This window comes from Saimiri boliviensis, chromosome 1 (genome assembly GCF_048565385.1).
Source record: "Saimiri boliviensis isolate mSaiBol1 chromosome 1, mSaiBol1.pri, whole genome shotgun sequence".
NCBI classification, from domain to species: Eukaryota; Metazoa; Chordata; class Mammalia; order Primates; family Cebidae; genus Saimiri; species Saimiri boliviensis.
The window spans coordinates 77,650,590-77,674,665 of NC_133449.1; the positions used below are offsets into that span (position 1 = coordinate 77,650,590).

Sequence of the window (24,076 nt, forward strand, 5' to 3'; positions counted from 1 at the left end):
AATGCAAAGTCAGGTGAATCTTGCCTCAGTGGCTTCAGCTTCTTCTTCTGTTTTTTAAATCTCCTTCCCTATCCCTTGGCTGGCCCATCTTCACTTGTTTCCACAGCTCCTATCTTCCCTCTCAACCTGGTGTTCCGGGCTCCTTTCTGCCTCATTAAAAATTCCATAGAGAACGCAGATCTTAGTAACTCACATCTTAGCTTTCCCAAGAATGTTTGCATGTCTCATTATATTCTAAAAGGCTTTGTCCTTCATGGGACGATAAAATGCAAGTTCCACGGGGATAGGTATTTTCGTTAGTTTTGTTTGCTGTCGTGTCCCCAGGACCTAGGACAGTGCGCAACATACGGCAGATGATCAATACACTTAATTGAATGAATGAGTCAACTAACTGAATTCAGGTTTTGTCAGCACATAGGGACAGCTCTTCCTTTTGGGGGGAGCAGCTGGGGACAGACAGGCACTGAAACCGCCCCTACTCTCTCCAGGATTTCACATGCAGGCTACCACCTCCTCCGCCCCCACAGAAGGCCAATCCCTTAAATAACTTTTTAAAGACATAACTTTCTTTCGTCAGACTCTCTGGGATCCTAAAATCCCCTGCTTTGGTTTCTGGCAAACTTTCCATCTTTCATGGCAAAGACGGTTTCCTCTCCCACTCTCCCAGACCCCGGCTTCATTACGGTGACCCTTTTAGCATGGTGGTCAGTGCCTAATGTTCATTTGCCCCCGGGGGATCTGAAAGCTGCATATGCAATGCCCACCTCTGTCCTCAGGGCGTCAGGAATAGAACAGCGTCTTCCCTTTCGCAAGCCTCCAGTGCCTGTGTCTCTTTTGCACGACTGACTGCTTAATAGTAAAATCGATCTGCTTCCAGGCAGGGGCTTCAGGCCTGGTGACTTGGCCTTAAACAAAGTCACGCCTGTAAAGGACAATTGCTCAGAGCTGTCCGTCTCTGAGGACTGCCCCTGGTTAAGGTGTGAGATGGAAAGTTGACAATGGAATCAAAATATTTTGGGCTGTTTGGAGAGCTATTTTTAATATGGGCAAGGGGTGTAGTGGTCCTTGTTTAGACCATCTTCAGTTTGTCAGGAAGCTCTGTGCATGGAAAATGTGAGCCAAAGGCCTGAGGTGGAAAGGGAATCTAAATGATCTGGACATGTACCTGCTGTTCTGAGCAGCTGGGGATGTGGGTTCTGTGTGTATTAGGGAAGGATTTTCTTTTATTTCTAGACATTCTCTCTCCCACCTTTCAGCGGGTGTGTAAATACCCATCAGCACCCCGGTCCGCAGGACCGTCCCAGCCAGCTGTACCATCCACAGCGGATTGTATACATAATGCAACACCATTAACTGTAATGCTGTCGCGCGGCAGAAAGAGCACTGGGGAAGTGCTGGGCGGAAGGCAGGAAGCTGCTGACCAGCTGGCTCTCGTTTATGTAATCATAAACTCAAACCTGCATCTCTCTGAAAGCAAGAAATATCACCCACCCACCTTTGGATTACACTTTTACACAAATTAATGTCATTTTCTTTTCCAACGGTATTGACTGTAGGGCTGCATTTGGGCCGGCAGGCACTGGGAAACAGGAAGCGTGCTAAGAGCAGCTGAGTTAACGGCATCCCTCTCGAGAAAGAGGATTCTCTGAGCAGGGTGAGAGAAAAGAGGGAGAAGAAGATGAAGAAGAAGGAGGAGGAGGAGGAAAAAATCCCAACAACTTGCAAACACATACACCTCCCTGTGTGCTGCTGCTGCTTGGATGCATCTAAGATGGCACCTTGGTGCCCTGCCACATTCGGTCTCCTTGGTACCGAAGCGGCGCTCAGCTTCTTGTCACCGAGTGGATGATGATTATCTGCACCAGGGTCTCAAGGGTGCTCAGGCTTTGCTGGCGATTGGAGCTGAGATGCTTCAGCTGAAGGATTTTAAAAGCTATACAAGGCCAAAGAACCATTACCAGTCACTTGCTGTGTGATGCCTGTTGAAGAGGGGGTGGGTATGGAAAGGAGGGGTGCTGGGGGAGCCAGCAAGGGGAGGGCATGATATCTTTATCCCCTCCCTGTCCTCTCACTCTCCTCCTCTCCTCCCACCTCTCACCTCCCCATGCCTTTTTAGCCACTGTACCCTTGCTGAGGCATGACAAGGTTATGTCAGTGTGGTCTGAGAATCTATTGATCACGGCCATCAAAGATCTTTGCAGGAGTTTAGGGATTTGGTGCTTTGCATAACACCCCACTCATCTTGGTTAACTCCTCCTGTCCCGGCCTGGGCTCCTACCACCACAGAGCTGAGCTGTTTGCAAAACTTGCTAATTTCTGTGACAGCTGCTTTCCGAACTATAGTCATAAGGCTGTCAAAACCATTGTAATTACTATTATAACAGAGCTCAGGTGCATGACCCAGGCAGCTAAAAAGAGATGGGATTGGATGAGATGTAGCAAAGGGAAAAAAACCGACATATAGCTACTAACCCCCCATGCATGTGCACTCAACTACCTACACACATGTGCCATTCACAGACACACACTCGAACTTGCCTCATCTTCCCCTTGAAGGACCACAAAAGAAAGGTTCAATAAGCAAAAGGGATCTTGTTGATCTCCAATCCAGGTGATTTTTCTTTGAACCAGTGGGAAAAAAAGATACCTGGGTGCTCGGCTCCATTGAATAGGATGCTCCTTGGTATAACCCAGCTAGGACCACAACCCTGACCACCATCTGAGGGGTTCATAATGCCCTGCATCCCAGATGGGCTCCCAAGATCTTTTGCAAAGTACAGTTTTGCTCTGAAAGCCAGCCCTCTTCCTCCGAAGCCTCCTGTCCAGGACCACACCACTCACATGTCTGTATTCTAAACTTGCCCTCCCCGCAGCATCCCAGGAAACCTGTGGGCAGGTACCCATAGGCACTGCCCATCCTGCAGCCTGTGGAGAACTACCACCTCTCTCTTACTCTAAGAAATACTTAGATTCTTCCATGCACTGCAAGCCCTTGTAATTGTCTTTTCAGGTGGGTAAAGTCTAGCTAATACAAACACCTCCCAGATGCTGCTAGAATCTTCTGCGTCACATACTTGCATTCTGACATGTAACATCTCTCAATAAATATATACTGAGTGTGGACCACGGAGCCAGCACTATCTTAGATGCTGCAGCTAAGCAGGATATAAAACAGAAAAAAATCCCTGCCCTCATAGAGCGGTCAGTCTGGATGTACTGACACGAGGCTGCCTGTCTTCAAAGTCTGTGAGTGACAGGACTCCCCTGTGATCAAATCATGACTGGGCCAGTATTTTCCCCTAGTGCAATTTGCACAAATGCACATACATGCTCACACGTACTACTTACAGGCTTTAATAATAAAAGAGTAAGGAAATATCTGAATATTTCTCTTTGGAGTCTGCAAAAACAGGAAAAACTAAAATGTCGCAAATCACAAACCTCAAAGAAGAGCGACACTAGTTTTCAGCCTGATGATGCACTCTGTCCTGGGAGGTGTTTGTGTTAGCTAGACTTTACCCACCTGGAAGAACAATTACAAGGGCTTGCAGTGCATGGAAGAATCAAAGTATTTTTTACAGTAAGAGAAATAGTTTGTCTTTAGCACTGCATGTCACTGCAGGGAGGGTGGATCCCTTTAGAGACCCGTAGGGGCCAGGAATTAATCACCTGGCTGAAAGAGGAGAGGGTGGAAGCTGAGAGGAAGAGAGGAACAAGAGCCTGAAAAGTTTGACAGAGGGGAGGAAAGAGAGGGATCTTTTTCGCTCAGCAATTCTCAAACTCCCTCAGAATCCAGCTCTTCATCTTTGGCCCCTCCTAAAAGTCACCTTTGTAGAAACTGATGTGACGCCTCATCTGAGCCCCAGACGTTTTGCGCATTAGCGTGCTGCCTTTGCACACTTTGGGAGCTGGAGGTCGGAATCCCAGGCACATAGGTTTACAGTGGGATTGCAGATTTGTCTCTTAACAGATTTGAGGGGCCGTGGCATTTGCATGCAGGAGAGTCGTTGCCTCGGAGGCAGGAGGATGCTGGGTCTGGGCTCTATGTTGGGAACCGGCAGCACTTGGCAACATCACTCTCAGATCCGAAGCCTCCAATCTCAGAATGCCCATCTGAATGGGAGCTGGCAGAGGGCTTGTGCAGCACACACAGCCCCATCCTGTGTGTCCAGCCTGCAGCAGGGTGGGGAGGGAGAGCTTCTTTTCCTTTTTCTCTTCTCTTCTTTTCTTCATCTTTACGACGTCTTCAGGGTTAGGGGAATGAATTTTGGATGCTTTCCCTCAAAAGGCACCTTGTTTTGAATAAGCATGCCCACCCCAACCATGCTTTTGAATCACACAATGACTTTATTCATAAGGTCGCTCCTTTCAAGGCAATAGATGAGGAACGAAGAGTCTGCGCTCACAGTGAAATCATCACCAGCTAAGCCCAAAGCAGGGATGCAACAGAAGTGGACATCTTCCTCCAAAAAGGATTTATTTTTAAGTAGTGAGAAGAAGACAAGGCATGTGTGTCTGTGTGTATGTGTTACATTCACGTGCCAAGCACGGCATAATTCTGCACGAAGACTACAAGCAACTTGAACTTGGCTTTGGGGATGCCCTGTGTGTTTTTTCTAATAAACAGAAACATAAAAACAGAATCTCTAACCCTTGGCCCCACCTCCAGAAAGGTCCTCCTCCTCCTTCTCCTCCTCCTTGTCAGACAGTTTCACTTCTGCCATGTTTTTTCATTTCTCCTTTAGGTTCTTGTGCCTTTTTGAATACCTTTGTTGTGAGGAGCCGGCTGCCTCCCCACCTCTTCTCACTTCTGCTGTTTTGTGATCTTGCCGTTTTAATGAGAGCACAGTCAATAACTATGGAGAGGTGCTGACGACATTACAAAGGAACTCGCCCTTAACAAGTCAACTGAAGACGAGGTGCCAACGGGATGGACAAGAGGATTAAAGTATTTATGCCAAAATATCAGAAGCACACGCAGAATTAGCTCTCTTCGTGTTAGATATTTTACTTTTGGCAAGTCCGTATTTAAAAATCTTTTATCCTTGTTTTGCTTAAAGTATTACAATAAGCCCTGGATTTTTCACAGTTACACTTGTATATTTTCATGGCTATTTTAATCAGAAAAAATTAATGTGCTTTTGATAGCTCAGAAATCTATCACTGGCAAAAGCTTTGCAAAGATGTGCTATGGAGCAGAGTGGAATCCTCAACATCATACATTTTACTGGCTATTTGAAATTCATAGAATTTCCCCTAAATATTTTCTTTTGCAATTCTTGCCTAAATTAATCTAACAGCTCAGGCTGACTTCTTTGATAATCTCTTTCGTTATGAATGCAGGGATTGCTATCGCTAATGTTCTTTGGTAACCCAATGTGAACTGTCTGTTACTGGAGGAAAATACAGTTGTTATTTTTGCATGTATTGGAAGCATTTACTAAAATAAAATATACACCATAATGGATAGGCAGGACTGGCACCCTCCTTGGTGGCTTTATGGCTGCTGGCTTAGCCAAGGCGTTTCCCTGGATTTTCACCAGTGGCTCATAGAAGAACTTGACTTTTGCTTCTCAGGGTCTGAGACTCATACAGATCCATGGATGTGCCACCTCTCAGGCGTGGGGACGGCATACGGTCTTGGACCCAAATGCTAGGTACACATCATGCACTGTAAGAGACGGAACTAGGAGTAATGCTCCTGGCAGCATGTCAACAACACCAACACCAAAAACAATGAAAAACAAAGCAAAACAAAAACAACTTGCAACAAGGGAAGGGAAAGATGGGAAAGGCACAAAAGAGAGGAACAAAAGTCTCCATTTGCCCCTGTTTGCCCGGCAAAGAAGAGGCTTGTTTCGAGGGGAAGAGGAATCCGTGGATTAATGTGAACTTTAATACTGAAGCAGTGCGTGTTTATTGCTGGTGACCACAAGACATAAATCTTGCAAGCACAATATACAATGCGATGCAGCCCCCAGTTTTTTTTCCCCTCTCCAGTCTCAATTTGTGCGTAAGTGTGTGTTAAGTGCTGGTGAAAAATAGTGACCTTTAATAAAGGATTGTATCCTGCGACTATTTTCCCAGACACACAGTGACCTTTCAAACCAGACTGAGGTGAGGGGGTGTGGAGTTTGGACTTTGAACCGGCCAGACCCTGCTGCGCTCCTCTGTTAGCCTGGCCACTTTTTATTGTGTCACCAGGGAGCGTTCTGTATGCAAAGCAGGCTGGGCTGGCAGCCTGAACCTTTGCAAATCAATTTGTCTGTGAAGGCGAGTCCACTGGAGTGAAAGCTGGTCTAACAGGGCACACTGCCCCCTCTCTTTGTGACATCATCGCCTGTGGTACTCTTGTCAGTCATGTCTGCCCAAAGGAGGGTTGGAAAGGGGGGCTGTGCTGGGGAGGGGGTGAGAGGGTGGGAGGGGTTAATCCTCATGACCAACTGTGGCCTGAGAGACAAGGGGCGTTCTTCTGTTCGCAAGAGGACAAAGCTGGGGGTTGGATGATCTGCCTGGTTGGAAGGGTGTTGGGGGAGGGTGTCATTCACTTTTGATATTGTTGCCTGGCTATGGAAGCCAACCCTACTGTTTCTTCTCTGTTCTGGGTCTAGGTATTGTTACAGGAAGGGATCACTATCTCCTTTGGACCAAGAGAGTGTCAGGTCCTAAGGAAATGTTAAAGGTCAGGGTAGCAAGAAGTTTTACACCTGCCAATGGAGCTGACACCCGTGAACTCTAACTTTTGACTATTTACCATAGAAGACCCTGAGCTACAATCCCATCTTATAGCAAACCTTTTCATACAGGTTAATATTATTATTGATTTCCTTAAGTCTTTTCAACACCTAGAACTGTGCATTAATCAGTAGCTAATAAGGCCAAAAAAGAGAAAAATTAAATTGCTTTGTTCCCTAATTTGAATTTCTTCAAGAAGTCCTTCTAAAGATATGGAAATCCTGCATTTTTCATAAAACAGTGGTTAGATCAATTTCTGTGTAAGCAATGAATCATCTTTATACTTCACAAAAGATGGGGAGTAAAGTTTGACTTACCAAAGAAAGGATGCCTGATTAGTCTCTGGGTGAACAGTCTGGTGGGAAGACCCCAGATTCCTGCCTGACTCCTGCACAGGTTTAACATGAAGCCCTCCAAGGAACCTTTCAGAATGGCAGCAGTGACAATGGTGGCTCCAGAGGGGGATGAGCTTGAGTTCTAATATTTGCTCTATCACTTAGCAGATTATGAGAATTTCAGCACATTACCAACCTCTTTAAGCCTTGGTTTCCTCATCTATGAAATGGGGATGATAAGGCATAGCTACTTTCTGGTTTTTTTGTGAGAATGAAGAGTTCAGATGCTTGCACTTCTTGGCAGAGTGCTGGCATGTAGTTACCTTGCATAAGCAGCAGCCCTGGTAATATCGTAAGTAAAGATGATTGAGGTTGGGTACTATACAGGATGTTGTCTACAGATACATGAAGGATAATTAGGGTTTTAAATAGCTTTATCATCCATGAAGCACTTGTTTTATTTCAAAGATCCTGGGATGTCTGAGGAGAAGTTGTGTTTTGTTTTGCAAATTATCACATTGGATTTAAGATGATTGACATGAGCATCATATATATGTAGCATCATATATGTCTATACACACATATAAATATATATTTGTGCTATCCATACATTTTTTTGGACTGCCAATCTATTTTCAGTTATAACCCCCAAGTGTAAGACACTAAAATTTATTTGTGTATCATGTCCTTTCTACATTGGATCACAGGATGATTTGCAGAGAGTCAGTGGCAAGCTGACAGGGAGAAAATGTTTTTAGGAGCAGGATTTGAAGGGGGAAGTCACTGTGAGGCAAGACTAGCCATCCATTTGTAAAGAGTACAGACGTGATTGGCATGGGCTGAAGACTGAAAGGAGAATTCCCAAAATGGTTTAATTTTTAAGTTGAGTTTGAAGTTGAGCTTCACCGTGAAAACAATGAAAAGGAATGTGGTTGAGTGTATCTCATTTTGAGGGGAACAATCTTACTGACCTTTTTATTTAGGAACTCATAACTAAGGGAACAGTAATGGGGGATTTGGGAAGTTATATGAGCACAGGTAGGAATTTCAGAGAGACTCGAGGCAACATGGAGTATTCTAGGTGAGGAAAAGGCAATATTAGAGGCAGAAAGCTAAGAATGAGGTCACATATCTGATATTGGAATCAAAGTTAGGATGCTAGAATCCCTTTAAGGATAGCAACAACAAAAAAGAAACAAACAAAAAAATCAAAACAGATAATACAGAAACAACCACAAAAACAATTCTTTAAAACACAAGTTAGTGGTGTAAAATGAAGCCTTGAAATAGCAAGCTAAAAAAGGTTATATTGAGCATCCCTTATGAAACACTGAAGACTTTGAGATTGAAAGTATTTATAATTCTTAGCATGGAAGTAATGAATGACACTTTCCAGGAAATTAAGAAAGGACGGTAGACAAAGACATGCAGGTCCAGTCAGATCTCGTTTACGTGTTTCATGAATTCAGTTATCCAAAGTGTCAAATCTGGACCATAAGTAAGATGGCTCCAAAGCCTTACCCAACACAAGCAGCATCTGAGGTGGGCATCTTTCTGGTCCCTTGATTCAGCTCCTCTTGAAAAGTGTTCCTTTGCACTCCCTGAGTGAGAGATGAATCAAGGCCAGGTTGAGAAACAGGAAAAGGGAGAGAAACTTCTTGTAATTGTATGAGCAGAAACCATTCTTAGAAAGGCTGGCTGTCCTAATACAGTTAAGTGTGTAGGCATAATGCTCCCAGTGTTCCCAGAGGCTGAGTTGGAAGAAGCCATGTGGGAAATTGGAAATAATGTGGCCTCTTTGTCCTTGCTACATTCTGCTCTGTTTTTCTTAGACTTTGGAAAACCGTCCTTGAATCCTGTCCTTCCACCGCTTAGGAGGCAGGGATCACATTATCTCAGACCTCTTCTACAGTGAGAAAAGGTTGATTAGAATTATCAACTGGAATTGTGGAGAAAAATGGAAAACATTAGGCATCTACAACAAGAAAAAGGCAGAGCATGAGTCCTTAGGGCAGGGCAGCTGCTAGCCAGATGGAAGTGAAAGTCTGGGTGCAAGTGGTCTGGGAGGTGGGGGCTGACTCTGCTGTTAGAAGCTCAAACCTGCATTAGGGAAAGGAAATTCAGACACTATTTTCTCCACTCTGTCCACAAAGGAGGAATAATAATAGAGGCATTTTCTGCTTTTGTTCTGGCCATAGGGTGTGACCTAAGAGAGGTCACAATCTGAGACCCTGTCCAGTTTGATTGAGGCATGACCATTTGATCAGTCGTAAGGAGATTTGTATGAGGAGGTGAGATGGAAAAGGGCAGGGCCCCTTATCCTAATATACTCAAATTGGTAATATTAATTATTCATCAGATAAGAAATCAGGACCTTGCCTTGTACTTCTGACAGCAGTAGGATGGGAGCTCCCTGGGGGTTTCTAGTTGCCTTGACGGCTGCTGGCTGTGGGTGATTCTTGGACTAGGTGCTGGGAGCATTCTACAAGATCATCCCTGGGAATGCACCTAGGGTTGTGCCTGATGAAGATGGGGTATCTGGTAAGAGGGAGCTGTCTCACTGTGTTCCGACATTTAATAGTACACTGTCTCTTCAATGACAAAGTGAAGCCTTGAGGGCAGGCCCCATATCTGCACATTAAAATTCCTCAAGATCTTGCACTAAACTGGCATTCAGTGGCTAGAAATGTAGCCAGTGGTACGACTTTGCTGTTTAACTGCTTAAGTGGTGAAGGAAGGAGAAGAGATCCCAGAAAAAAATCCCCCAGCCATTGGGAAGGGAGGGTTTGTGGTGGTGGGGAGAGGACCTGTGGGTGGTTAAGCTTATTTTTCTGAACCCTGATTAACTTTATGCAATGCTTAGAGCTTATTTGATATCCACATGAGTCATGAAAGCTGCTGGGGCTGGGAACTCCTGTCCATTACCAGTTAGGCCTGGGGTTAGGACTAAAAACAAAAGACCTCTACTTTGTGTAGCACTCCACCACCATTTTCAGTTTCTTTCTTTCTTTCTTTTTTTTTGAGATGAAGTTTCTCTCTTGTTGTCCAGGCTGGAGTGCAATGGTTCGATCTTGGCTCACTGCAACCTCCGTCTCCTGGGTTCAAGCGATTCTCCTGTCCCAGCCTCCCAAGTAGCTGGGATTACAGGCATGCACTAGCATGCCTAGCTAATTTTTGTATTTTTAGTAGGGATGGGATTTCACCATGTTGGTCAGGCCAGTCTTGAACTCCTAACCTCAGGTGATCCAGCCACCTTGGCCTCCCGAAATGCTGGGATTACAAGTGTGAACCACTGTGCCTGGCCCACTACTTTCATTTTTTTAAACTTTCTTTTAAAATAGTTTTAAAAATGAGGTATGACTGACATAGAAAAAAGCTACAAATATTCAATGTATACAGTTGTCCCTCAGTATCCTTGGGGCATTGGTTCCAGGACCACTACAGAGAACAAAACCTGGGGATGCCCAAGTTCCCTACATAAAATGATGTGGTATTTGAATATCACCTATTCACATCCTCCTACATACTTTAAATCATCTCTAGATTACATATAATACCTAATACAATGTAAATGCTATATAAATAATTGTTATACCATACTTTAAAATTTCTGTTTTAAAATTGTTGTATAGTTATTTTTTATTGCCTTTTTTCCCAAATATTTTTGGTGGGTGGTTGGTTGAATCCGAAGATGGAGAACCCATGGATGTGGAGGGCTGACTGAATGTCTTGATAAGCTTGAAGATAAGTATACACTCCCAAAAGCACCATCACGAACAATGCCGTAAAGTTAACCACTGCCTCTAAAACTTTCCTCTCTCCTTTTTTCTACAGTAAGGATATTTAACATAAGATCTAACCTCTTAACAAACGTTTAAGTGTATAATAGAGTATGTTAACTACATGCACTGTGTCGTACAGTAGCTCTCTAGGATTTACTCATCTTGCATAACTGAAACTATGTACCTTTTGATCAACACTTCCCTGATTCCCCCTCCTTCCAGCCCCTGATAAGGCTATTTTAGATTCCTCATATGAGAAAGCACTTCACTGTTTTCAAAATGCATTTGTAAAGTTGATCTCCCGGTAGAGTTGCAAGATAAAGTACAGGACACTCACCTATGTTTGAATTTCAGACAAACAAACAATGAAAAAATATTGCATGGTTCATACTTAGAACCAAAAAATTGGTTGTTTATCTGAATCTCAAATGTAGTTGGGCATCCTGTATTGTTTTTTGTTGTTGTTAAATGTGGCAATATTATCTCCACGCAGAAGACTAGAATTGTGGTTAAAGCACAAACACTGCTAACATAGAAGTGGTTAGTACTTCAAGCTCTGTAACTTACTAACTTGGTTTCTTTGGGGGAAGATTTCTTTTCTTTCCTTTCCTTTCTTTTCTTTTTTTTTTTTTTTGAGATGGAGTCTTGCTCTTGTTGCCCAGGCTGGAGTACAATGGCATGATCTTGGCTCACTGCAACCTCTACCTCCCAGGTGGAAGTGATTCTCTTGTCTCAGCCTCCAGAGTAGCTGAGATTACAGGTGCCCACCACCACACCCAGCTAATGTCTTGTATTTTTAATGAGATGGGTTTCAACATGTTGGTCAGGCTGGTCTGAAACTCCTGACCTCAGGTAATTCACCTGTCTTTGCCTCTCAATTTGCTGAGATTATAGGTGTAAGCCATCGTGTCAGCACCCCCCCCACCTTATTTTTTTTAACCCTGCAACCAGAATTTTCTTGTGTGTCTATCATGCATCATGTGCCAGGCTGTGCTGTGAGGACGTCGTGAGATAATGCACACACAGGCTTAGCACATAGTGCTTGTTAAGAAAGTTATCGTTATTCTCTTATTCAAGCCTGGCACAAAACACATGTGAGGAAGATAGTCTTCATTTTAGAGATGAGGAAACTGAGGTTCAAGGTGGTGAAGAAACTTGGTGAGGCTAGCTTGAACCTGGATTCCAGAATCTTGCTTGTTTCTCTTTAGGGGGCTGGTGGACAATTGCCAGGTGATATCCAGGTCAGGGCCTTGCATCGTTGATTGTCTGTTCAGATGTCTTAGAGGGACCCAGAAGGTGGGGGTGAAAGAGGCAGTGGTGCAAACCCAGTGGAAATGGTTGCTAAACACGAAAGACAAGTAGGCGGTGTCTTCTTGGGCCAAGCTCCCCGGTGAGCTGCTATCAGTAGCATTTGTTCAGGAATGAAACACACACACAGTGTGTTCCTGAGAACTGTAAGCAAGTGAACTTTCCCTTCCCTTGGGTCAGCACCTTCCCTCTCAGGAAGGCCTGGAGCCCTTGGGAGCCTCTTGCTTCTCCAGCCCCATGGAGGAGGGATGCTGGCTCAAGCTCCCCATGTGGGGGTGGCAGCTGGCCTTTGCCATGGCTCCCGCCTAATGAAAACATTGCAAGATGGACAAAGCATAAAGCCAAGCAGAGGCACTGATGTGTGGGCAGGTGTGGGACAAAAAAAATAATAATAATAATTTAAGCATGCAAAGTTGAATTGCTGAGACATGGGATATCTTAATAGTGTGGGAAAAGGGGATTGTGAGATCAAAGGCTATGATAAGAGGGAGATTATTTCATCATGACTCTGCTACAAAGAGGGACAGTCATATAGGAAGGGCAGGCACTTACTCATGCCCATTTTTTTGATTTCAAAGTGTGAAACACTCCATTAGATGCCACACAGCCTGTCCCCATCCCTGACTCCCCGGCCCTCCCACCACTACTTGCTTTTGCTGGTAGAATGCAAGACTTCTAGGGCATGCCAAATTTGCTTTGCTGGGATTTTGATTTTATTTCCAGCTCGTATTTTTATTTTTTCATAGCTAAGTGTTTTTCTCTGGCTTTTGGGCATCCTGGCTTTTGCTTGAAGTCTCAGCCCATGTTCTTTATTTGGTTGTAACATTGGGAGTCAATTTGGAGGCTTTAAACCAATTATTATTATTGCATTTGGAGAAAAGGAAACCGGTTTGCCAGCAGGATTGCTAATTCTTAAGATTCAAAGCAGTTTGTTAGAGGTCGTTCTTTGGTCTTGGAGATGGAGCTGATTTCAGTTTATAGCCTGTTGTCTTCACACCCATCTTGGTGACTAATACTGTAAGATGGATTTCCTTTTTTTTTTTTTCCTTCCTTGAAGTGGGTTTCAAATCCCCAAAGAATTTCTGGGAGGGCAAAAATCCTTTAATTGAAAGCAAGAGAAAACAAAACAAAAAAAACCATAAGAGAGCTGACAAAAATATCATGTTTAATGAAACCAAGTTCCGTCCCTGCAGATGGAAGCACAGAATGACCTAAAGATAGAAAAACAAGTTTCCTTTCTGTGCCTTGTAAAGTGCGGTTTTATTTTGAAGGTTTCCTGTGTGACTGACCAGAGCCTCTCGAGCCCTTGAAAGAGCAGGCACGAGGAGCCCAGCCGCCCCGCACCTCCTTCGAATCTCCCAGGCACGATCCAGATGCAGACACTTAACTCCTGGGGCCTCAGCTTCTTCTTTGTAAATGGACAGATTCTCGTCTACCTCCATGGGTTATTGTAGGATTCTTGGAGATGAGGTAAGGAAAGTTCTTGGCACAATGTCTGGCCCTTTTGAAATGATGCTGGCTATTCCTGTGGCCTGATCCTCCCCACCTGTGAGGCTCTGTACAGGCTGACATAATTTTCTGTTGAGTGGGGCTGGGCTTTGCACACCTGAGAGGCCTCCTGGATCCTGATAATACTGTGTGGACTGAACCAGTAACCAAGAATCACAGAATCATTCAGGCAGATTTCTTAAACTAAGAAAGAAACTCTGAACTTGCTTTTTAAACAAACAAATTAAACAAAACAGAAAAAAACCCCAAATTTCTAAAACTCCACAAATCTGTAATTAACTCGATTTCATTAGTAATTAATGACTTGAAAGTCTTCCTGTTCTGCTGTCAATTCTTGCATGTTTTTGAAAATATTTCTTTTCCACCTTCTGTCTATGGAATTACTCTTCCAGAAGGTTGAGAGGACTTGGGTATGTTTTGCGGCTGGAAATGGACCTGACCCTTACCCATTAGAAATGGGGCCAGGCGCCATGGCTCACACCTGTAATCCCAGCACTTTGGGAGGCTGAGGCAGGCGGATCACCTGAGGTCAGGGGTTTGAGACCAGCCTGGCCAACATGGCAAAACCCCATCTCTACTAAAAATACTAAAATTAGCTGGGCTTGGCAGCAGGTGCCTCTAATCCCAGTTACTTGGGAGGCTGAGGCAAAAGATCGCTTGAACCTGGGAGGCAGAGGTTGCAATGAGTTGAGATGGCGCCATTGCACTCCAGCATGGGTGACAACAGGGAAACTCCATCTCAGAAACAAAAACAAAGACAAAACCCAAAAAACAAGAAAAGGGCACTGTGGCTTTAAGAATTGCATATAGTTTATGAAATTCCTAAGTAGCAGGGGCACAATTTATTCTGGAATCTTCTTTGTTAGAGAATAAGGGGAGACTGCGCATCACTAATCCACCTTTACTATTCTTCTTTGCATACACTGCCTTCTGCCCAACCTAGAACGATTTTAAGCACTTGGCTGGAGTCTCTGAGTTTTCCTAGTACTCTAACCCGCAGTGTTCCTCATCCCACTTCCTGTCTCCTCCTTGTCTTTGAGCAGTAACGCCCTCTCTTTCCTTGGCTCTTCAGTGCCAGCTCCTCTCCCTATGCATTAACCGCTCATTTCTGTCCCTTTTAAGATACAGACTAGGCCCAGTAATTCATTGAATTGGGTTGGTTGAACCCAAGGGGATATTGTTTCCCCCTTTCCTCTTCCTTCTCTTTCCCTCTTTTAGTTTTGGTCTATGTACCTTGCAACTACATTTCTAACTGGAATTCTGTATGTTAAAAAAAATTTAGAAAATTTGTTGATTTTTATGTTTTTTATTTTATAAAAACTCCTGTTATTCCTGGCAACCCAAGTTGGCCTGAATGATAAATAGCAGCTGTTTTTTAATGTTTCAAATGTCAAAGGGTTTCCCTCTAGGAATAATAGCTGGTACCCTGACACTGAATCCATTTGTTAAAACAATTTCTATTCATTTTTTCCGATAGATGTCTATTGAGCAGCTTGAGGCGAGCCTGGGTTGCCTTATGGCTTTTTCATCCCACCTTATATTCACGCAAGCTCTTCCTGCCCCATCCTAGCCCTTGCCAGTTCAGTGGACACTTAGCAGCAAGTATACTTTCTTTCACACGTTCCTCTGGCAAGTAAAGTTTGGGACTCTGATTTGTACCCTTCCCTTGCTTTGTCAGGGCAAGCTGGGGGCTGGCTGGGTGTGAAGGGAGTTACACTGCTTTTTAATCACTTAGAAATATACTTTTCTCTTTGGCTTTGCCTTTGTTCGGAGGCTGCTAAGCTTGTTAAGTCACACCTGGCCCCCAAATAATTGCATCCTCCATATTAAAGTTTACTGCCCCTTTCAATAGGGATAAAATGAAAACTAGAGAATTTAGCGACGAACCACAGGCTTTGACCATGCAGTGAAATTCACCCTGGTATAATATTATGAGGATGCAAACATCAATGTAGGGAAAACTTGAATGGGGCTGGACAGCACCCTCACTAACCTTCGGGGTCTTTGGAGCTTCTGAATGTACGAAGCTCACCTACCCTGGCATAGCAAGAATGATCCAGCTTGGAAGATGAGTTAATATTGTGCCCTCCTCGTCTGGTGATCTTTGCTGTTTTGCATTTTAAAAATCTTTTCTTTCACATTGCCTCAAAATATCTTTTTATTTTTCTCTCTGCCAAGCCTACAGGACCAGCAAGGGTTACATCTAGTTACCTAGTTAGCTGTGCCTGTGCTTAAAGACTACCAAGATCACACATCTCTTTTTTAAACACACACACACACACACACACACACACACACACGCTCAGACTTAACTTGTTTAATTTTCATTATGAAGGGTGAAATCCTAGTAGGGAAGTACCCTTGGGAACAAAGTTAACAGCATACAATTGAAATACTAGGTCTTAAAAAGATAACTTTTTTTTTTTTTAAAGGACAACAAGGAGACTGGCTCTGGGCTCAGACAGGACACCAGGCGAGCCTTGGATACTGCAGACAGGCTGTTTTTGCCCGTTTTTTGGTTCACCCCATCTCTCTCCATGTGCTGCTTCTAGAACTTCCTGGTGCTCAGGCCTGGCCTCACAAAAGGGAACAACCGTTCATGTCCAGACACATTGCAGACTGCTGGCAGAGCAGCCTGAGCTCACGAAAATTTACACTTTTCCTGGCACCTGGCCGAGAGTATGAGCAGGCCTTGGCTTGGATTTGCTTTCAGTTAGAGGGTGGGAGTGGAGGGAGGAAGGTGGGGCTGGGGGGTGGGGGCAGCAGTGAGATCCCCACGAAGGGTCAGAACTGCTGAAATAAATATCAGCTCAGCTAGGGAGAGCAAGTCCTGTAATTATATCTGCCCAGTGGCTTTTAATCAGCATTCTTAGCAGAGCCTGTAACTTTCATGTTTTCTCCTCTTGTGTGCAGTATGGGTGGCACCGATGGTGGCGGCAGGGGGTGGCATAACACCTTGGTTAAAAAAAAGGTGGTGGTGTTAGTGGTGGTTGTGGCTGTTTATATGAACATCACTCTTACTGAGGTTACCTTTGAAATAATGCCAGTGGGGCATTTGCTGGAATTTCTGGTGGTGGGAAGGGGGCTCTTGAGAGGGTGTGGGGAGGGGGACTTTGTGTTGTTTTTCACTAGGGGGACTCCTGTGCCTATAGACATTTAAAATACCAAGCAAAACAGTGTATGTGAATAAAGCTCAGATTTGCCATTTTGATCCCGTCCTCTGAATGAGGGTCCATTTTGGGTCCCACCCTCATGTAGCCATTCTCCATCTCCCCTCTGAAAAACTTGAGAGAAACCAGCCGTCTGCCAGTCCACAGGCCATGTGTCACTTCCTTCTGCAAGCCTCACTCTTTCCACAGAGGAGACTTTTCAAATTAACGTTTTCAGTTCATTAAAGACCTTTTTGCAAACATCTCATTCTGGTAAAGGCAGCGTTTCATCTGGAAATGGCCAGGCGCATGTTGGCCCAGGACGGTGTGAGAAAGAAAAAAAAATACAAAGTCAAATCCCTTCTCACCAAGTGGACAGTGTGCAGTAAGCCTCAGATGGGCCTTCCTTAGAGGACGCAGAGATTCCCTTGGAAAGGAAAAACAAAGTCAATGAATGAAAATCATTTGCTCTTGTTTGTTTTACAAAACTAGCAAGGGAATAGGGGAGCTGGGCTTTCACTGGTGTTCTAAAAAAAAGAGGATTTTCAGGAATGAGCAACAACTCACAACTGGGCCTCTTTGTCTTGCTTTTGCTAACATCCACTGTAGCCTCTCCAGGGCTCTCTCTGTGCTTGGGGAGTAATGCACGAAAAACCTTCTGCCTCCAGAAGAAAATACGGCCTTCTCTTCCCTGCCTGGTTTGAAGGAGACACTCTGAGAGTCTCACGCAAACGGCTGGCTTCCTCAGAATAAACCAAGGGAACAAAACAGCAGTACCTGGAAAAGCTTGAGTAGTTGGGGCTTGAACAAAATTTCAGACGATTCAGTTGACGTAGGACTGAAGATAGGTGTGCGGAACGTGCGTTTTTCCTGCTGTGTTGCCTCAGACTTGGAGAAAAAAATTCAAGAATCTTAGAGCAGGAAGGAACCTGAGAGATGAGCTAGTCTTTTTATTTATCCTTTTTAAAAACTGTGTTTTCTAGAGTTCCAGGGGACTCTATTTTTATCTGTTTCATATGGTGGAGTCTGGCGCAAGATTTCTACCAGACCTCAAGCTCGGTGAGGCCTGGGCCATGTCCACTTTATTCATGTTCATTGCACAAAGTTGGCTCTGGTAACTCTGTGTTAAGTGAACACAGAATGAATAATGTAGCTTCAAAGGAGTCTGAAAATCATGATTAGTCTTTTTCCTCTCTACCACCCATTGTACATCAAGGCCAGAGAAACTGGATGATTTTTCCCAGGGTCTTCTAGCCAGTCATGAGGCCTAACCAATACCCAGGCTGAACCAGTGTCCCCTAACAGCCAGACTAGTGTCTCCTCTATCAGTGGGACCCAACTAAAACCACAGATGCCAGCTTTTCAAGGCCACGTTTCAGATAGCAAGACCCATTCCCCACTCACCATTCAACCTGTGCTGGGCATGAACAGCAGGAGCACTTGGAACTGTGAGCCCTACAGGAGCAGGATTAGGTCTGTTTTGTTCATCAGTGTGTACTGTGTGCATAGCACAGGGCCTGGCACTTCGGAAACTGCTCAGTTATTGTAATACTTATTGAATAAATGAATACAAACACAACTCCAGCCCACGTTCTCCTCTTGAGTAATCTGGAAACAAAAGATAATGCTCCATCCCAAGTCTGTCCTCGAGAACTCTAGGGCCACTGAGGTCTTTGGGTCTCAACCGCAGGATGAGCCTGGATTGATAGAGCTCCACTCTCAGTAGCACCCAGCCTCTGCCTCAGCATCAGCATCATGGTAGCAGTGCAGATAGGGATGAAGTACCTTACTCTCATGAGCCTGCACAAGGAAAGAAGCAGTTTTTGCCTTGTTTGAACATGGCTAATGGTTGGTCCAACAATCTCACTCTTGCCCTGTGCACATTACATACTCCTACAGCCTGAATTCATGGGGTGGGGCAAAGAACACTAGACTCCTGAAGTAGCAGATTTGGGTGCTAAAGTTGGTTTTACAACTTCCTGGTTAAGTAACCTCATGCTTGTCCCTTGTCCTATTTAACCTTCAGTTTCTGTAGCTGTCAAAAGGGAGAACAGACCATGTGGATTTGCTGCATACCAGCTGTGCATCATTGGTTGAGTTTCATAATCTTTGCCTCTAAGCCTCCGTGTCCTTAACTGTGAAATGGGTTATTAGTAGAATGTACCACTCTGGGTTTGTGTAAGCATTGAGAATAAATACATGCAAAATACCTAGTGTAGTAAGTGTTCAATATATATTGTTGTCATACGTGTTCTCGTCTCACAGGAATTATAAAAACCATGTGAAGTGATTTGTTCTATAAAAGAAGAATTCTATATAATGTAAGGAATGGCTATTGGCTTTTTAATTATTTTCACTGTGCATCCAATTCCCTACTAGCATTCAGACTTAGCTGTGTTTTACACAAATCTCAAAGATAAATGGTTCCGAATGAAAGCCATGACCTTAACTCCTTCCTGGTGTTCTCCGCACCTCCCTCACTCTTCCTGCCCCCATCTCATCTCCTCTTCCTGCATTTCCTGCTTCAGTGAATGATGTCAACATCTTTACAGTTGTCTAAGCCAACAGATGGGAAGAAGCAAAATTCCATCTCACCTTCATCATCACTCAATTACCAAGTCCTGTCCTTGCCCTTGATTAGCGGGACCCTCTCCAGAAGCTGGATGTGCTTCTCCCTCCACATTCTGCTGCTTGGTTTTAAGCCATAGCCTCTTGCCTGGGCTGGGGCAGGTGTGTCTCCATGGCCCGACTGTCCAACTCTGCTGTCTGCATTCTTAGCAGGTTTGTGTTCTTTCCATTCTTGCCTCTGGCCTCTACACAAACTGCTCCTCTTCCTCTCACCTGGACAACACTTTCAGGACTTAGCTTAGAGGGTTCCTATGGGAAACTCTCCGTAAGTAGCCTCCTGCGGCCTGAGGGATGAGTGCCTTCTAGGGACATCTATACTACATGGCCCTGGGCATACCTCTGCCACAGTGTTTATCATCAGGCCGTGTTAAGATTTTTAGAGACTGTAAATTGTAAATTACAATGTCTTTGGGGAATACCCATTCTATGGCACAGAATGAGGTGTTGCTGGAAATGAAATAAAATTAAAAAATAAGACGTCCTCATCTCTGTATATAATCTAAAATAAAACTACAATAGTAATCTCTATGTGTCATTATAATTATCACTAACACTGACAGCTTGTTGTGGATCAGGCCCTGGTGCTTTACACATGTTGAAACTCATTTAATTCTCACAATAATTGCATAACCTGCTATCCCCATTTTGTCGATGAGAAAACTGAGGTCCAGAATGGTAAAGTAACTTGTCCCAGGTCACACAGCTAGTAAGTGACAGAACTTGGCTTCAAATACAGGGCGAATTGTTCTAGGGTCTTAATCCTATACTGCATGGAAGCTCAACTAAATTCAGAATGTTTGCTATTACACGTTTTGGAGAAATATCAGTGTAAAATTCTTCCGAGAATCTTTCTCTCTCTCTCCTGTTGTTGACACTGCTTTACTGAGACTCTGTGCTTGGGCTTCTTGCCAGCTGACCAAGCTACGCTGCTTACTGCATGGCACAGTTGCCTTAGCAAGACAGACATCACTCTTCCCCTCTGGACTCTGATCCCTGAGGGCAGGTTCTGTGTCTGCGTCTGTGTGACCCATGGAGAGGGGGTTGCCCAAGCATGCAAGGCCAGTGTGGGTCTCCACAGTACGGTGATAGCCCTGTTTCCTGATCAAACCTCTTGCTTCCCCAAGCTCACTCTGGTTTCCTGTTTGTTCCCTCCCCGTCCAGGTTCAGCTAACCTTGCCAGTGGTCAGCAACAGGGTGGGCTGAGGTGAGGATGGCTTAAGCACTAGAAGCTTCCCTCTCCCATCCTATGCTCCTGCAACCAGTTCCCTGGGAGTTTCCTGCCTTTCTCCATAGTTATCTATCCACACACCCTCAAAAACTGTCTCTTCAGCTGAAGTCGGTGGAAGCTGTGTGTTGTAAATACATTGTAATATACTAATACAAATAATAAAGAAATAAAGTTCTCCCTCACTATCCTTGTTCTCAGGACCACCCCATTCTAAAACAAATACTGTAGGATTAAAAACACACCAAGAGAGCCATCTTTCTAATCGGGTGGAGGGTGAGCTGAAGTTTTAGAAGCATCTTTCCTGAGTGTTCCCTCAAACTTGAAGCTGAAAGTACAAATAAACCCATGAGCTCTTCAGTTCTTGGGGGATCATTCCCCTCCACTGGACTAGCTATTTTTCCCTATACTGTTGAGATGTATTAATGAATATTTATTCACTCACTATTATGAGAGAAAGCTTGCATTTGTCTTGTCAATGTTTTGTTTGCTTGCTCCTTGTTGGGTGCCAGGACCCCTTTCTTTTTGGTTTCAGAGTCTGTCCCCCAAAGGAATCAATGATCTCCTTTCTCCCAGATCTTTCTTTCTCAGAGTCTGCAGTTTTATCTAACTTGAGCTAAACTATTGAAAATATGACTTCCAACATGCATTGCATTTACTTCTCACAAAGAAGAACTGAACCTATCATTTGCCAACAAGTGTACCAGGCTTGTTACGGGAGAGTTTACCATGGCAGAGGAGCAGGGGGAGTTGGTATGGCTGAGGAAGGGTGCAGACAAATGACCGTATTCACAGCCACTGGGATTCATACTGGGTGTAAACTGCCTCTTGGGTATGACAGTTGTACTGTTTCCAGTGAAGGTTCTGTATATATACGTAGGTTAAGTTTCCTCTAGTCTTGGTTATCTTAGGTGTAATCTCATGGGACTCAGAGACAAAATTACTTTTCCATCACTCTTAGATTCTCTGACAATTAAACAAGTAAGTTCTGACTCCTCACCTTTGCAGCTGACCACAAATAGGACCAAGATGTGTTTAGGCCTAGAAGTGCCAAGAGCTGCCAGAGACTCCTTTTTAGAAGACCACCAACCTAGGGTTGACCTCCTGTGAGATGACCAGAATCATTTTATGAACAAACATCCATCATTAATTTTCCCATCAGATTTTTCCTGTAACATACACTTGTCTAATTACACAACAAATTATTTCCATTTGATTTCCAAGGAATTCCATTTGATTTTTAGATTATGAGGCTTATTGATTCTGATTCCATTTGGGTAAACAGTTTAGTGCAATGCAATAAATAATGAAGTGTTATTTCAGTGTAAGTATTTCCCAAATATTCCCTGGGATATACTTATGCCAAACAATTTTTCATTGTTTTCATGAAATTCAAATTTAACTAGATATCTTATATTTTTATTTACTAAGTCCGGCAGCCTTAGAAGGTAAGCCCTTGCGAAATGGATTTTGAATGGAGACACATTGTGTGTGCCTGGGTGTGTTTGTATTTTAGATGTATATTTGAGGGACAGAAGGGAGGGTCTAGGGAAGAATTTCTTGGGCAATTTGACAAGTGCATGTTACAGGAAAAGTCTGATGGGCAAGTTAATGGTGGGTGTTAATTCATAAAACAATTCTGGTCATCTCAGAGGAGGTCAACCCTAGGCTTGGTAATCTTCTAAGGAGGAGGTCTCTGGCAGCTCTTGGCACTAGGGCCTTAGCGAGAGACATGGTGAAAGGAGTCCTGCAGTAAGCCAAGAAAGTGGATGCCAGTCAGCATGACCTTGGGCATCTCTCTTAAGCCTGCTTTGTCTCACTTTCCACAGCTGCCAAATGGGAATTGATAATAATGATTTTATTTTCATCATGGATTTATTTTGAACATAAATGAATATGATGCTCACACTCTTTGAAATGATGTAAACTTGATGTATGACTAAAGGAAATGGACTCTGTTTTGCCAAAATATACTGAGCTGTACCACACGGTTTTAGGAATCCAGGCTTTGGAACATACCTTGGAATCCAGACATTGGATGTGCTTGATAGATAAACTCTTCTCCCCTCCCAAACTCTCCTCTTTCAGCAATGAGGGCCCCTTTGGATAAGGTCTCAGGTGGTTTTGTCTTTCTCTAAATGCTGTTTAGAGGTGGCTACTGTTCTTAGTACCTCAGTGGGATTCCAAAGTGTGACCAAAAAGGATTTGGAATATTAATGTACAGGCTGGCTCAACTTAGCACAAAAGCATCTGGGCAAAAATTGAGAGTAGAAAATGATTGACATGGATTTCTCCACAATGACTCTAGTATCTCCACTCAGGTGCATAAACAGAACGTGTCACATACATAAGACATATAATTCACGTTGCACTTGAGAGTTTACAACGTGCCTTTTCACACATATTATCTCATCCACATATAATCTTTCTGTAGGCAAAAACAGACCTTTTGCTTCTCTGTACACATGGGTGGAGGAGCATAAGCTGCAGAGTGGGTGACCGAGTGACCAGACCTACCTCACACCCCCACCCCCAGTGTTGAGCTGTCCTTGACCATGTGGGTCGTGGCATCTCACTCAGCATTCTGTAAATCATTGGTACCGACGCTGAATGTAGTACTTTATTATACCATTGTTCACCAGACTTGTAAGCTTGAAGAGGGCAGAGATTTTTGTATCTTTTGTTCACGGTTTTATTCTCAGTATCAAGAATATTGCACATAACAGCTGCTCAAATATTTACTGAATAAGTGAATAAGTGAATTGTTCCTCATAAGTTAGTTATAACTTCTCAAATAGATTCTCATAGCCATGAGGATCATTTTCCCTTGTCCCCCCAGTGTACCTGGCATGGTGCTGAAGAACTGAGTATTAGTCATGCAGTTATGTGTAATTGACTCACTCAGACACATAGAAATGTGTTTTGAATCAGTAGGTAGAGCCACTTCGGGGCCAAACACACTCTTACTCTTGAAAGCCTAATCTCGTATTATACTAATCTTTAAAATGTATGTACATTTCACCTTATATGTGGGTGTGCATACAACTTATTTCTTCTGTAAAATAATTTTTATAATTCGCTTTGTTAATTATTACTTCAATTATCATTTTGATTTCACAGTTTCTGTTTTGTAATTTGGAGCCTTTTTTTTTTCATCTCAAACATTTTTTTGGCCCTTGACAAGACCACATCCCCTAGGCACTGTGCTTACAGTGCTTGATGCATAAAATGGCTTTGCCTGTGGGTACTTCCAGGACAAGAGTGACCTAAAAGGAACAAGAAGATGCATCAAAATCGAGTTCTGCGTCCCAGTGAAACTGTTCTCCATCCCCTTTCATCCTGTTCCTGGGCCTTCTCTTTTGCCCTGTCCCATCTGCCAGACTCCAGGCATGTGCAGAGAGAGGG

General features: G+C 43.8%; 1 long non-coding RNA gene across 2 annotated transcripts in view; it reads left to right on the forward strand.

The window, feature by feature from the left end:
* The window catches only part of LOC141581014 (uncharacterized), a 55,439-nt gene that overhangs the window by 9,157 nt on the left and 22,206 nt on the right, over positions 1 to 24,076 (forward strand). Inside the window, exons 2-3 of one of the 2 annotated variants that reach the window (XR_012513419.1) lie at positions 13,432 to 13,630; positions 16,102 to 16,318. This is a non-coding gene — a long non-coding RNA (uncharacterized LOC141581014). Of the gene's footprint in view, positions 1 to 13,431; positions 13,631 to 16,101; positions 16,319 to 24,076 lie in introns of those variants that run through there. The other variant, XR_012513417.1, reaches the window with a different exon arrangement.